This window comes from Lygodium microphyllum, chromosome 22 (assembly GCF_053477565.2).
Source record: "Lygodium microphyllum isolate KBCC chromosome 22, Lygodium_microphyllum_v1.1.10, whole genome shotgun sequence".
Classification (NCBI taxonomy): Eukaryota; Viridiplantae; Streptophyta; class Polypodiopsida; order Schizaeales; family Lygodiaceae; genus Lygodium; species Lygodium microphyllum.
In genome coordinates, this window is record NC_141156.1 from 28722427 (window position 1) to 28728426 (window position 6000).

A 6000-nucleotide genomic window follows, 5' to 3' on the forward strand; every position below is an offset into this window, starting at 1 on the left:
GGCGTCACACACTCTATAGCCACATGACCATACCCATAACACTTACCACACCAAATATTAAATCTAGGTGGGTTTGGAGTTGAGATGCTCGAGTATTCTTGTGTACTAGAAGACTGTGTGGTTATAGAATAAATTTCTTTCAAAATTGCTTGCATTGCACCCATGATTTCCTCCTTCAACTTTCCTAGGGATTTTGCAATAAGATCAGCTACTTTTGCTTCATATAGGCTGGATTTTAAGTATATGGATATAAAGGTACACTTGATACATTTGAACTTGCAATTATCGATGGATTTAAAGGAACGGTTACATAAGACACATTCATAGATACCCCGCTTGAAGTGCTTGGATATTCGGCCATCTGATGTTCTTTAAATAAGTCCCTCCATTGTTGTTGGCTAAGTTGTACTTCTTCCCATTGTCTTGCATGTGTTTTAGCATCTGGCAGTGTAAATGGCAGTTGTAGGCTAACATGCTGATGAAATTCAAGATTAAGCCCATCAATAAATTTATGCTTTTGTGTGGGTTCATTAGGAGATGGACTCATCTTTTGAATAATTGTCTCCATACGTTCAATGTAATGTTCAACACTTTTGGTTGTGCCTTGGGACAAATAATCCAATTGAAGGGCTAGTCTATCTTGAAAACCTTGCTGTTAAAATTTTCTAGAAATGCTCTTGATAAAGCCACATAAGTCACTTTATGTTGGGCATCTAGGTTCCCCTACCACCTTGCTGCCTTATCTTTTAATATTGCAGGGAAAATATGAAGCTTTTGGTCATCGTCTACTATCTCATTAGCGACACAGGTCACCTCAAATCTTTGCAAATGTGCATCGGGATCCTCATCCCACAATCTCCCAAATTGCATAAAGTCAGCTAATTTGATTGGGTTGCGAGCCATTGTTTCTCTAAATAATATCTCTAACCCTAAATCTTGGGTAACATCCAACCACGCAGGTGCCTTAAGCTCCTTAAATAGTTGGTGCAATCCAAAATTCAACTCTAAATCCCAATCAAAAGTTGGTTCAGTACTTCCTACTGTAGCATTAGCTTCACTCCCCCTACTTCCACTATTTTGTCTACTCCTTTCCCCAGTGGCACTACTAGTGCTTGAGGCGACTTGATCCCATTGATATGAGTTTATTTCACTTCCCTTTGACGGTGTTCTATCAAATGATATACTAGGCCTAAAAGGTTCTACGTTTGAGTTAGACACATCATATATCCGCAGATTCAATAATGCATTCACCCTTTCTAATAGCCAAGCCTCCTGTCGCACTGCACATTTTCTAGCTCGTTTATCTCGAGCTTCATTTTGCTGTCTCTGTCTCTCCTTTGAATTCATCCACTATTAATGAAATTGCTATTACTATCATACTCCAAAATTTTTCACGTTTTTTTTGAAGCTATAAAATTAAAATTTTTCTTGCATGCGTGCTTAGAAGGTTTAGAATAGTTGGTTGTTGAGAAACATGGGATCTAGAGCATGGCAAAAGCTATGGAGGTTGGAAGGTAGAGATAAACCTCATGATGACATATACAAAGAACTTCAAGACTGTTACACAAGTGAATTAGGTTTCAAGATTGAGACTTGAACTCATAAACACATTCTTGTGTATTAGACAGACAATGACAATGATACTAACTGAAAGAGGAAAGCATCATTATATTGTATTCATCTCATGTGTAAGTGATAGTTCAAGTACATCATTATATAGAGTTCTTTGGTAGCACTTAACATCCACTGTGCATATGGGATTTTGTCTCTCTTCTTAGAATGGATTGCATCTTCCTAGCCTAGCTATTCCATACAAAGGGGCATACATAGGGTGTGATTGGTAGATTCTCAACATTGGTAACTCTGGGTCTATTTCTCCATAAGGCAACTTTTCTTCTGGCTCAGGGATTAGGCCTAAAATTTTAGCGACCTCTCTAACATCTTTCATGTCGAAAAAGTAACTTTTAAACCTTTGGATACACATATCCAAGGCAACACATCATTCCATACCACTCTTTAGAAGTTCGATGAGCATTACGATAATACCTCAACGTGGTACGACACACTGATTGTATTTATTTCTCTTGTATCTATTAGCCCAAAATGCATTGCTAATAAAACTATAGTTTGCAAGTAATCCTTATAGTCCCAACTCTAAGAAGATAAATATTCACCTCACGTTCTCTCATAAATACCTAGGATTTAAATATCCTAGTGATATCAATCACCCATTCGAGTGAACTTGACTCCTGGCAAACACACCAAAAAATGACTCGAGCCACTTTTCACTGGGTTGCCAAGTCAACTCCCTCAAGTTATTGGACTGAATAGGTGATATTGGTAACTAATTCTTATGATTTATCTAGCCTTCCTCGATAGTTATGACACTCGTTTATAGTAGTCCAACTAATCTAATATCGAGAACTCAATAAACTTATTCTTACATTTCACTTTTGTTTTTAACCTTCACAGCTATGTCTCTATACTTGACACTAGGATACTAAGCCTAGGAAGTTTATCCCTTGGGAAATTGGTCTCAAGATGGCATAGATCCAATGGATCTATATACGCATCTCCATTTAAATTCCTTTTAAGTTATCTCTTCTCTGCCTTTATATAATAACTTCCTATTATTATTTATTAATTATAAACATTCTTCTTTTCTCTTCATTGCTAAACATCAATCAGGATAAAAACAAGTTTTTTTTGCACTCTTATGTATACACATACATTGTTTATTTTAAACCCCCATATCTCCCCTTAATTATCAATTATCCTAGTGGCCCTTCACTCTTTATCTTAATGATCATCTAAGCAATTTTTAAAATGAACAACCTGTAAAAGTTTAATACAGATTCTGAGACATCCCCTCAGGCCATCATACAAATAAATTGTTAATTTTATGTTGTTTATAATTCGATTAAGGATTGTAGTTATTTTCTAACTTAGTAGCTATCATAAAATACCCTTATATTTCTTTTTTTTCTCCCCATGTCATAGATTAACACACCGCGTATACTCTTAATTATGTCAAGTCAAAAACACCATGTTTACATGGATATTTTCTTTAACAAGAATAACATTAAATTGGCTTTTTTAATTTCTAGGAAATTTACTAAAGCATCAAATATTTGACTTTCAGCTTTTCCATGGAAAGATCGTAATTTTTATTGATGCAAAACATAAAATTTTTAAATGAAAACTGAATTTTTACTCGAAAATAACTATTTTTTAATTTTCCAACATGTTAAATGATCTCCAAATATTATCAAAAAAATTTGGTAAACTTTAGCATTATAAAAATCATGGGAAAAATATTATAATTCATAATTATGCAACCAAAAGTTTTATAAAAATTTATCTATGCCATTTAAAAGCATTTTTGGCTATTTTTTATTCTTAAAAAATAGAATTAGACCTACATAAATGCAAACAACCATTCAACATAGAAATCTAGGTCTTAACATATTTTACAAAAATTTTAAATTGAGAAAATATTCATGTCACACCATTTATTTTTGTTAAATGAGATAAGATGCTTACTTGACAATACGAGTCAAATTTGCGCTTTCAAAGCCAATGTCTCCACAGTGCACAGGAAAGGAAATCAATCTATCAGCTCTTCCCATCGTAGTACACATTCACTTTGATGATTCTCCATTGCTCGAAACTCCAAATTTGCCGCATATCTTGATAATGCAAATTTTGATAATTACATGTGAATTGGGCTTAATAAGGTTAAAAGTTAAATCTTTTAAACCTTAAGGTTTAAAAGAAGATTGCTCCTAATGGAAATATTGGCGGTTTGATCAATGGAGTTTGTCGCCATGATCCTTGAATGTACTTAGATGCCTTCCCTCTCTCTCTCCTTGCTCTCTCGATCCTGCCTGATGGCAAACACGAGAAATGCAGCATCCCGTGGCTCATCCTCATTTAGCATTTTGTGAAGCTCATCGTGAACCTCCACTATACGGTCTCTGTCATTACTATCTAACACAAATATGAGGCCTTATGTATTTTGAAAATAGTGTCTCCAAAGTGGTCTAATCTTATCCTAGCCACCCACATCCCAAACTATGAAACTTATGTTCTTATACTCCATCGTTTCTACATTGAACCCAATGTAGCTGTCGCATAGAATGCAATCGGAGCTTATCTGTAATCTCTACAGCATTCCTTGCATTTGGAAGATCCTGCTAATTGTCGGCAAACACAAGAAGGTTGGCATCCCGAAATTCATCCTTGCATGGAATGTTGGTTGCAAGACAATCCAAACCCTCGTTCAAAACTAGCAATCTCACAAAAAGCTATGCCCACAAAATTTATACAGCCTTCACAGTAGCTACAGGTCACAACTACAGGTTCTTGAAGATGATGAAGTTGTTATGGTGAAGAAGAGGATCTCGAACTCGGTGAGGTGGACGAACGAGAACATGAGGTCGACTATGCGGGTGAGTAGGGATGGAGGCTCCTCATCTCTCTCTCTCTCTCTCTCCAACTGCACCTGTCACGAGATCGATCATGCGAGGCACTGTCTATAGAGCGTCCCCCAAACTTCCTCTTGCTTATCATCTTCATTATCAGACATGGAGCAAGTATAAGCCTAGAGGGGCTCTACCTTTGCTAGTCTTCATCTTCCCGTCCAGAGACAATGATTTCGTGGGAAAATAACCAACTCTTCCCACAACCTTGTCAACTAATTAGCTGGATGCGATCATTCCTTCCAATTATCCTTTGCCTTCAAAATGTGTATGAGTTGTGCCAACACATGTGACTACAACAACATTTTCTTTCCATGGGACGACATTCTAGGATCAAATTCCAAGAGGTGATGGCATGGGAGTAAGTTTCCCAGTTCTCACATTCCATTGCTTATACAAAGTGCACAATTATGGCATTGAGATTAGATCCCTTCATCTCCACTTTTCATTTGCATATTCTCCATGTAGGGAATTATTAGTCTTAAAGAACTTGAACTTGCCAAGACCTTGTGTTTTGTTTGATGTGAAATGGCCTTCATAAGAGTTTCCATCTATGAGTACCCATTTCCCATTATCAAAATTTCCAAGAGCCCAAGTTCCACAATACTGGCTCATGCTCTTTTTGATAGTAATATGTACCCACACCATGTCTTTTATTATCTAACCAATCACCTTGATACATATCACCATTCATATATATATAAATCCCATAACCTTCCTTTTTACCAGCTTTCCAAGATCCATCATATGAACTATTGTCATGATATTTTTGTAATCCAAGACCTTCCTTAAGATTTCTACTATATTGTCCATCATAAACTGCCCCATTTGCAAACTTGTAGACACCATGCCCTTGCTTCTTTCCCATGTCATATGTACCTTTGAATATGTCTCCATTTGTGTAGTTAGCAACTCCATGCCCATGTGGTATGTGATAAATGAACTCACCACTCCAAATCATGACATGTTCCCCTTCTTCCTCTTGCTCATCATGAAACAGCCTCATTCTTTTTCTAATTTTCTAATTTTCCTCCAATTCATTTCCTTTCCCCCCACTCTAAACCTTAGAATGGACGTCTTTAAGAACTTTGAAATCTAATGGTATAATCATACCTAGAGCTCTAATGCACCTTTAGAACTTTGAAATTGACGGCTCGCATTTTGACCACCAAATCATATAGAGTCGTTAGATTTGTATATAGTTGTGGGTAGACTAGGTGCAATGTATTCGTAGAGGGTTCATGCACCAGACCCTTAAAAGAAAAAGGGTGTGTCCAATGGTCCTCACATTGAGCTCATAGAGTGTAACACTTTGACTTGGTGGCCAGGGCAAAGATACTTTGGTTAAGGAGATATCATGTGCTTTGCATTGCGGGTTACGAGGGGCACGCAAGTGTTTCTTAGGTGATGTGCCAAACCACCACAAAGCTCCTAGACCTGCCTCTTTTCACTGAAGCAAAATCAAATTTGGTGTTGGAAAGAGGGCATTGTCAGTTGAGGGAGAGGGAAGACCATGGGG

The 6000-nt window shown here is 36.9% G+C and overlaps 1 pseudogene; it reads right to left on the minus strand.

Annotated features, from left to right (window-relative positions):
• Positions 1–4913: 4913 nt before the first annotated feature.
• On the minus strand, positions 4914–5487 carry LOC148016987 (uncharacterized; annotated as a pseudogene).
• Positions 5488–6000: the final 513 nt, after the last annotated feature.